At 44.7% G+C, this 10,439-nt stretch overlaps 1 long non-coding RNA gene across 1 annotated transcript in view; it reads left to right on the top strand.

The window, feature by feature from the left end:
• The first annotated feature begins 3,639 nt into the window (after positions 1 to 3,639).
• LOC124790030 overlaps positions 3,640 to 10,439 on the top strand; it is a 413,333-nt gene continuing 406,533 nt past the window's right edge. The window contains exon 1 of the long non-coding RNA XR_007016206.1: positions 3,640 to 3,832. This is a non-coding gene — a long non-coding RNA (uncharacterized LOC124790030). The remainder of the gene's footprint in view (positions 3,833 to 10,439) is intronic.

The following is a 10,439-nucleotide window of genomic DNA, read 5'->3' as shown; positions in this document are numbered from 1 at the left end:
TAGTAGTGGCCTATGTTTACTTCGAAGATATTTATGTTTACTTCGGAGATGTATTGAAACGTAATGCATAATTGTTTATTCTTACATCTGATCTGGACAGCTTAAAAGTATTATACATGTGAAAAACTACGTCGGTAATACTGACACTCAAAGATATAGTGGCTGCGAGTGGCAACAGCTATGCGAAAAAGAGATTGTTGTAAATTCTACATCTACATCCAGATGGATACTCTGCAAATCACATTTAAGTGCCTGGCAGAGGGTTCATCGAACCACTTTCACAATTCTCTACATATACGACATAGAGAGCATATAGCGCACCGTGGTCGGCAGCGCCTATATAAGACAACAAGTGTCTGGCGCAGTTGTTAGACCTGTTACTGCTGCTACAATGGTAGGTTATCAAGATTTAAGCGGGTTTGAAAGTGGTGTTATAGTCGGCGCGCCAGTAATGGGACACAGCATCTCCGACGTAGCGATGAAGTGTGGATTTTCCCGTACGACCATTTCACGAGTGTGAAGTGAGTATCAGGAATCCGGTAAAACATCAAATTCCCGACATCGCCGTGGCCGGAATAAGATCCTGCAAGAAAGGGATCAACAACGACTGAAGAGAATCGTTCAACGTGACAGAAGTGCAAGCCTTCCGCAAATAACTGAAGATTTCAATGCTGGGCCATCAACAAGTGTCAGCGTGCGAACCATTCAACGAAACATCATCGGTATGGGCTTTCGGGATCGAAGGCCCACTCGGGTACCCTCGATGACTGCACGACACAAAGCTTTACGCCTCGCCTGGGCCCGTCAACACCGACATTGGACTGTTGATGACTGGAAACATGTTATCAGGCCGGACGAATCTCGTTTCAAATTGTATCGAGAGGTTGGACATATATGGGGAAGGAGACAACCTCATGAATCCATGGACACAGAATGCCAGCAGGGGACTGTTCAAGCTGGTGGAGGTTCTGTAATGGTGTGGGGCGCGTGCAGTTGAAGTGATATGGAACCCCTGATACGTCTAGATAAGACTCTCACAGATGACACGTACGTAACCATCCTGTCTGGTCAACTGCATCCATTCGTGTCACTGTGCATTCCCACGGACTCGATAAATTCTAACAGGACAATGCGACACCCCACACGTCCAGAATTGCTACAGAGTGGCTCCAGGAACACTCTTCTGAGTTTAAACACTTCCGCTGGCCACCAAACTCCCAAGACACGAACATTATTGAGCACATCTGGGGTACCTTGCAACTTGCTGTTCAGAAGAGATCTCCACCCCCTCGTACTTTTACGGATTTATGGACAGCCCTACAGGATTCATGGTGTCAATTCCCTCCAGCAATATTTCAGAAGGGGACTGGGTCTTGTCCTCATCATTTCATCATTATCATCACCATCAGTGACTGCGTAAAAAAATTGGACTTTGTATGGGTGCTGATGACCGCGCAGTTGAGCACCCAACAAACCAAACATCATCATCATCATCACTACTTCAGACATTGGTCGAAGCCATACCACGTCGTATTGAGGCACTTCTGCCTGCGGCCGGCCGTTGTGGCCTAGCGGTTCTAGGCACTTCAGTCTGGAACCGCGCTGCTGCTACGGTCGCAGGTTCGAATCCTGCCTCGGGCATGGATGTGTGTACTGTCCTTAGGTTAGTTAGGTTTAAGTAGTTCTTAGTCTAGGGGACTGATGACCTCAGATGTTAAGTCCCATAGTGCTCAGAGCCATTTTTGAACTTCTGCCTGCTCGCGGGGGCCCTACACGATATTAGGCGAGTGTACCAGTTTCTTTGGCTCTTCAGTTTATATGCAGTCTTTACAGATAAACCACACTTCCCTAAAATTCTCCCAATAAATTCGCCTTCCCTACTCCAATCTTTACATGCTCATTCCATTTTATGTTGCTTTCCAGTGTTACGCTTTGATAATTAACTGATTTGACTATGTCAAGCAGCACGCTACTAATGCTGTGCTCGAACACTGTGGCTTTGTTTTTCCTACTTACTTGCATTAACTTACATTTTACTACATTTAGAGCGGGCTGTCATTCATCACGTCAACTAGAAATTTTGCCTAAGTTATCTTGAACCCACCTACAGTCATTCAACGACCACACGTTTCCGTACAACATAGCATCATCTACAAACAACCGCAGACTGCTGGTTATCCTGTCTGCCACATCATTTATCCACAAAGAAAATAACAGCAGCCCTGTCACACTTATCTGGGGCGCTCCTAACGATACCTTTGTCTCTGATGAATGCTCACCGTCGAGGCCAGCATACTGGGTTATGTTATTTAAGAAGTCTTCGAGCCATTCTCCACCTTTATGTTCGTTCGCATGCGAGAACACTCTCCTGCGTTTCCGCCAGAGGGTGGGAGGGTGTGAGAGGCTGGGGGAGGGGACATTGTGTACTGATGTAACTGTGTGAGCAACCTCTGTTGTGACATGTGTGTTTCATTTCGTCTCAATTTATCGTATACTCCTGCAGTGATCGTATCACTTGTCCTAAAATTACCGTGTTTCTGAGAGTGTTGCACTTTTTCCAGTAGTGTAACTTGTAAACTGAAATGTATTAGCATTATACGCTACTTTTACCAGGATTCTTACGCTCGTAAATTCTTTGACGTGAGAGTTACAAATAAGAGATTGTGTGTTGCTAGTCCCATACATTATGCAACCCTGGAATCAAATCACGGTCACAGTACTGCCGTCCAACCGTGCAAGTGAGTCGAACCGATGCTCTTTGATCTAGAGCATTTCTGTTCCGACTAATGTGCACAGTTGCTCCTTCAGTGGAATCGAAGATTCACATTAATCTGGCGAGCGTTATTTTATGGAACTATTCGAGCGAGCCACACAGGCGCAGTTGGTGCCATGAGTAAGTAATTGATCTCTGCGAAGAGCGCAGGCCGGCCGCTGTAGCCAAGCGATTCTAGGCGCTTCAGTCTGGAACCACGCGGCTGATACAGTCGCAGGCTCGAATCCTGCCTCGGGCATGCATTTGTGTGATGTCCTTAGGTTAGTTAGGTTTAAGTAGTTCTAAGTCTAGGGGACTGATGACCTCAGATGTTAAGTCCCATAGTGCTCGGAGCCATTTGAAGAGCGGCACCAGCGGACTGTCGCAAATAACAACTTGTGGGACATAAGACGCTAGAGACCGAAACATCTTCGGAGCTGCTATAATGACGTTTGCGACTTTCCAACATAAAGAAAGGACGAGTTGTGCGAAATGGTCCGATAAATGTTGTGCTCGTGACAGCGAACTGATGAAAAACATCTGAATGAGAACTACTGACATAATGGTTGTAAGCTTGTCGTGGCCTTGATAGCCGACATGCGATAATAATAATTATTATGGTGCACTGGAACTCAGACGATACTTGCAGTCGGAAGCTGGCTGGCTAATGTTGTTTCGTCCCGGCGCCCGTCTCTTGTGACGGCGGATTGCGCTCTCGAGTTCCCTGTCAGTGACCGCCGACCGCTGTCATTGGCTGCACGGCGCGCCTCGACAGAGTGCGCTGGCAACGCCCGCCGCGCCGAGCGGAGCCGACCTGAGCCGAGTGTAGGCGAAGCGGGCGCAGTCTCCGCCGGCTCCAGACCAGCGCTCAGTCGTTGCGTGGCGATCGCGCCGAACCTGTCGGTGCCGCGAGTGGCCTTGCCTGCGTGTGCGTGCGTGCTTGTGCTCCGCTTGTACGTCCGGTCGGCAGTGGCGAGCTGTTTCCGTGTACAGTGCTTGCTGTGCGTTTACAGACAGCACCCTCTGGGGGTCGACAACTGCACGGGGGCACGTGCGACGCAGAATCCTCCAGCCGCTGATGTGAGTACACCCAGGGTGCAGGATAGACTAGGCTAGGCTGCGCGCATTCCAGAGGCTGCCTTCGGGCTCGGCATACCACTGCACTCCACACCAGGCCGCGCCTCGCACACGTATGTGTGTGGCAGGGTCGCCGCTGCTCGAAAACCGCTACGCCAACAACGGAGGATGATTGCTGTACGTGACTACTCTTGTCACTACCGTTCACATTGTGTATCCAAAACAGTGTAAGACAGCAACTTTCCTGTGTTACGTGGCACTGGATGATCATGAGACGCTTACTGATTTCATAGATTTTATAAATACCACAGTTTCCTGTTTTAGTCAAGTTCTGTTACCAATATTCATTTTTGCAACCCATTTCGGCAGTTTGGTGTTATCAGGGAGTGCTTTCATCCGTTGATATACATTATTTTGGGTCCCAGAGTGATATTGACCTATCAACTCATCCCGTTTGGTTGCGGTAAGAAACTATACCATGGTCCAAGCCTTGGATTAAGTTGGAAGGCGACAGTCCGGCAGAGTGTTGACAAAGTCAGTGGATATGGACAAGAAATAAGTAATGCGGCTACAAAGTGATCTGCAGTGTAGAGTGTCTGTAACTATTCATTAGAGGTAAATTCAGTAAGCTGCTTTGTCTAATAGATGAATCTGAGTGTTTTGCGCCATACATCGAACATAAAAAATAAACAAATCTATGCCTGTCACGATTTTAATAGCAATGTTTAGCTTGGCACGATGCGTTTCACCAATGACGTAACTGTTAGTAAATGATACGTCAAGAACTTGCCATACTGAAAATGTTTGTCATTACGGAAGGTGTGGCAGCGCAATATTCTATGGGGTGAAAGATTTGACCAGAAAGCTGAAATCATTTGTGACATGTTATCAGTAACCAAAGCTATGAAACGATCGTTTCATAGCTTTGGTTACTGATAACTTGACACCAGTGCCTATGAGTTTAATTTGTACACTACAGCACTGAAGATGATCACTATATGGTTGAAAATCGATTTTGCTGTCAATAAATCATCAATATTAAGGCCAACGCTGACCTTCCTTCTAATTTCAGGTATATGGTCGTTGTGTACACAGCACTCTATGGAGTCGCCGATCAATATCACTTTGTAATACAATAGTGCCATCAGATTATTAAACACATTGTGATTCAAGGTTTATGGAGCAGATTATTGATTCTTTCTCTGAAATGGAAGGAGTGATAGGGACCTAATCGTAGTTTGGGATGCTGATGTAAGCTGGGTCTGCAGAATTATTTTCTGCTCTGCTGCTCGCGTAACTAGTAGTTCATCGACAGGAAGGTAACTCTACAGAGGCAGCTATAGCAGAGTTACCGACCGTAGTAATTATCTGTCCTGTCCGCTTGATATCTGTACATAAACGCGGGACTGCTCACAACAGTTAGCCATTGCGATGTTTGTTTGGGGTGTAGCGAAGCTAACTAAGACAGTGACTGGCGTTCTGTTTGGACCAGAGGCGCCACCGTGGGCACGTTAAAGTGGCGGTTCATACGCATTTTGTCTCAATAAATATGAAAAAGTTATGACTACAGGTTACACAAAATGGTTAAGGCTTTCGTGGCCACATGTTGGCAGACTGTCTATTAGCTTATGTCTCTGGTTCTTCGGCCGACGTTCGTCCGATTTTTCTGACGTTTCGCCGGCACGAGAGGCTGAAATTGTCAGAGCCTCACTCCACCAGCAATGGAGGGGGAAGGTTTGACAATGCCAGCCACTGGAGAAACGTCAGAAAAATCATCAAACGAACGTCGGTCGAAGAACCCGAGGCAGAGGACAATAGGCAGTTGGTCTACAGTTTCATTCCCAATATCTTAAAAAGATGACGTGCTCATTTAGAACGACTCCGCTCTCTGTTTATATAGCAAGCAACCTGCCGAAGTAGTTCAGTAATATGACGGAATGGTTCAGCTTTCACCAATGACACGATAAACAACACTCAGAACTACGAATAACTAGGGCGACTATGAAAATATGCGTATTAAAATACCGCGAATATGAAATTATGCAGCGAAAATGTTCTTCTTTAGAGCCTTCAAACATGTGAAAGATTTAAAGATATCAGACCAGAGAGGGAAACACGTACTTCAAACGCGGGCGCATCAAATGACGACGGAATGTAGAGAACAGGCTGTCATTAACACGCTTTTGGCTTTGCCAACTCAAAACATAACTCTCACCTTGCAGTCTGTGTTCGGCCACGTTGTAGGTCTGTCCGTCCAAATGGCCTTCATTTGATTAAGACGTCGGGGGTTAGGGGAGCGCAGAGCAGCAGTGTTTACGCGGCAGTTTTTCGTCCAGCGTTCGGCGCGGCCTAGTCGGAGAGTGCGACGGGCCGCTGGTTGCTACGTGACCGCTGGTTGCCGCTGCTGCCCCGTCCCGTCCTGTGACGTCACGTAGCGGTCGGCGCGCTTCCACTAGTTAACGCCGATTGGCCAAGGGCTTCGCGCGGCCACTGTCGCTGTACGGAGAATTCGCCACCTACGCTCGTCCTGAGTCACGGGTCGCTGTTTACTGCGGCACAGGACATAATTCGCAGTCCTACCACTGCAGCTGTTGGCGGCCAGCTGCGTGGAACGGGCTGGCAACCTGTTCGCAGTATGCGACCCAACTCTTGTAATATCTTATGAACCGTCAGGTGCCCGTATTTTGGGTTTCTGTCTACCTCTACGAATGTCGGAGAGGATATGCAATTACATATATCATGTTTCATGGATACGTCGCAAAAGGGTCACTGAGATGTGAAAGGAAGTCAACCATGTACATATTTTTCGAAGTGAAATACTTACGTGTACCCTCCGCGTATCACTGAAGTGCACAGTGGAGAGTACTTACAACAGAACCATAGCTTAGGGTTTCTTCTCGTTTCATTCGCGCATGAACCGTGGGAAGAGAGACTCCGTAAATACTTCTGGATGCCTTGTTCTATGTTGTTGTTTTCAGTCCAGAGACTGGTTTGATGCAGCTGTCCATGCTACTCTATCCTGTGCAAGCTTCTTCATCTCCGAGTAACTACTACAATCTACATCCTTCTGAATCTGCTTAACGTAATCATCTTTGTCTCCCTCTATGAGTCTTACCCTCCACGCCTCCCTCCAATACTAAACTGATGATCCCTTGATGCCTCAGGACGTGTCCCACTAGCCGATCCCTTCTTCTTCTTCTCAGATTATGCCACGAATTCCTCTTCTCCCCAATTCTATTGAGTACCTCCTCCTTAGTTACGTGATTTACCCATCTGATGGTCTAGATTTTTCTGTAACACCACGTTTCGAAAGCTTCTATTCTCTTCTTGTCTAAACTGTTCATCGCCCACGTTTCACTTCCAAGCATAGATACACTAATTACAAATGCTTTCAGAAACGACTTCCTGAGACTAAAATCTATACTCGATGTTTACAAATGTCTCTTTTTTTCAGAAACGCTTTCCTTGCCATTGCCAGTCTACATTTTATATCCTCTCTACTTCGACCATCATCAGTTATTTTGCTCCCCAATTAGCAATACTCATCTACTACTTTAAATGTCTCATTTCCTAATCTAATTCCTTCAGCATCACCCAGCTTAATTCTGCTGCATTCCGTTATCCTCGTTTTGCTTTTGTTGAAGTTCATCTTATATCCTCCTCTCAAGACACTGTAAATTCCGTTCAACTGCTCTTCCAGGTCCTTTGCTGTCTCTGATGGAATTACAATGTCATCGACGAATCTCAAAGTTTTTATTTCTTCTCTATGGACATTAATTCCCACGCGAAATTTTTCTTTTGTTTCCTTTACTGCTTGCTCAATATACAGATTGAATGACATCGGGGTAGGCTACAACCCTGTCTCACTCCTTTCTCAACCACTGCTTCCCTGTCGTGCCCCTCGACTCTTGCAACTGCCATATGGTTTCTGTACAAACTGTAAATAGCCTTTCGCTATCTGTATTTTACCCCTGCCACCTTCGGAATTTGAAAAAGTATTCCAGTCAACATTGTCACAAGCATTCTGCAAGTCTAGAAATGCTAGAAACGTAGGTTTGCCTTTCCTTAACCTATCTTCTAAGATAAGTCGTAGGATCAGTATACATCACGTGTTCCAACATTTCTACGGAATTCAAACTGGTTTTCCCCAAGGTCGGTTTCTACCAGTTTTTCCATTCGTCTGTAAAGAATTCGTATCGGTATTTTATCAAACTAATAGTTCGGCATTTTTCACACCTGTTAACACCTGCTTTCTTTGGAATTGGAATTATATTCTTCTTGAAGTCTGAGGGTATTTCGCCTGTCTTGCCGGCGGGGTCGGGGATTTTCACTTGCCTCGAGATGACTGGGTGTTTGTGTTGTCTTCATTTCATCATCATCACGAAAGTGGCGAGATTGGTCTGAGCAAAGGTTGGGAATTTGCACGGATGCTGATAACCGCGCAGTTGAGCGTCCCACAGACCAGTCATCATCATCATTTCGTCTGTCTCATGCATCTTGCTCACCAGATAGTTTTGTCAGAGCTGGCTCCCTTCAGTAGCTCTAATGGAATGTTGTCTACCGCTGGGACCTTGTTTCGACTTAGGCCTTTCAGTGCTCTGTCAAATTCTTCACGCTGTCTCATATCTCCCATTTCATCTTATCTACGTCCTCTTCCATTTCGGTAATATTGCCCTCAAGTACATCGCCTTCGTATAGACCCGCTGTATACTGCCTCCACCTTTATGCTTTCCCTTCCCTTGTTGTTCCATACGACTTGGAATTACGAAATATTACTGCATTTAAGTGCTCATATTAACTGCAATATATCGTCAAACATTCAAGTTTCCGTGGAGTACAATGGGCTGTCCAAAAGGAAATCGTTTAAGTCAGCCGTAGAATCGACACCATCCTCAAGACATTTAATATGATCTATTGAATACATATGTATTCGTGTGACTTACTTCTTCGTAAACGGTAACGGCCTAACCTCTGTAGAACATCTTAGCCCTAGGATTTTCCATTTGTAACACTATTTAAGAAAAGATAATTTTTTAGAACGACAGAGGACATTAATGAATGTGTGCTGCGAAGTTGGTGTCAGGTTATTGAAGAAGCCTTTGCAAGCTGTTCTTATGACTAACTTTGGATACAATTCGTGTTGCACGCTTTTGTATTCTGGAAGTACTTTCGCTCAGTTGTTTCCCTATCGTCAAGTTTTACAAATATTTGTAAAGGCTTTTCGTCATGACCTGGTGAAGATGCGTAAATTTTGCGAGAATCTACTTCACCGTTACTCCATGGTGAGATTCGTCGCTGGTGGTAATTCGGCACAGAAATATCACCACAGCTGACTGCTGTACGGAAACACTGGCTGCTCTGCTCAGACAGGACTGTGTCACAAGGTCTTGTCGAAATCATCAACTGAAACTTGTAAACACTGAAAATGGAGATTTCACAACGAAAAATTTGTCAGTAAATAGAAAGATCAAAATATAGTTAAAGTCTAAATGCAATTAACTGGAGCACCTTCAATGTATAATCATGCATACATACGCAGTAAAGAATAGATAAAGCAATCATACCGTATCCGCACCTTTGCATCGCAATACAATAAAAAGTTGTTGAATCAATTACAGGTGCACATGTCACTTCTATAACAGGAAAAGTCACGTTTATGAATATGATGCGACTTAACGTGCTAGTGCCCGGCAGTACAGATTTCTCTTATCACGGTGCATGATTGTCTCTTAAGTTTCCGGCCACAGACCTTCCGTTATGTTTTCTTTCAGTCTTTCTTTTCATGGCGCTAACGAATTGTGTATGTATTCCCTCGACATTTAAGAGTATGTAGACGACGGCGATACCCTTCGGAAAAAAAATTCTCTCTACGGCTACGAACAGAATGAGTGCTTTATTGATGCAACTTACAACGTTTTTTTCTGTTAATTTATTACATAATGCGGTCGTGTGGTTATGAACATAAGGGAGCCAGAATTTTTGAAATTGTTGAAAGACTAGCATTGTGATCAGTGCCAAATGTCTCACTAGAGATGTCCTCTCGTTAAGAAATGGAGCGTACGTGGAATGACTGTTTAGGCTGTTGAGCATAAATACTTCCAGCTGAAGCAGTAAGGGATCTAAAAACCTTTACATCGCTTCAGCTGCTATTTCTTTCGAAATACTCACCGCCTGCTAGAATCTGACATGAAAACAGTTGAGAATTGATATTCATTTGTCAGTCTGAGACGATCACGTAGTTAAACATAGCTTCCTTGTTTTTATAGTCGAATATCTTACGCTCTGTGGACTAATTATTATTTGATGTTATTGCTTTGTCGGAATATTTGGCAAATGTTTGACTCCACAGAAATGAATTTCACTCCTGAGAACTATTGCTTGATTGTCGACTTTATTATCGTGGTTGTTAAAGTTTTGTAATACCATTTAAAGAGCCGTTTTTCTTTGATGTATTCCAGTTCCAGAAGTACCAGACTACAATGCTCATAATCGTATGCCAATAAGCAATATCACTCATAATTCTTGGGTAAATGGCGACGAGAAATGATTGTATTGTATTGTGTGAGATGGTAATTTTTAATTTTATTTATTTCTTCGTTAGAATCAAAAT

This window comes from Schistocerca piceifrons, chromosome 3 (assembly GCF_021461385.2).
Source record: "Schistocerca piceifrons isolate TAMUIC-IGC-003096 chromosome 3, iqSchPice1.1, whole genome shotgun sequence".
In the NCBI taxonomy this organism is placed as follows: Eukaryota; Metazoa; Arthropoda; class Insecta; order Orthoptera; family Acrididae; genus Schistocerca; species Schistocerca piceifrons.
The sequence above is the reverse complement of the archived record's forward strand: the minus strand, read 5'-3'. Positions and strand labels throughout refer to the sequence as shown.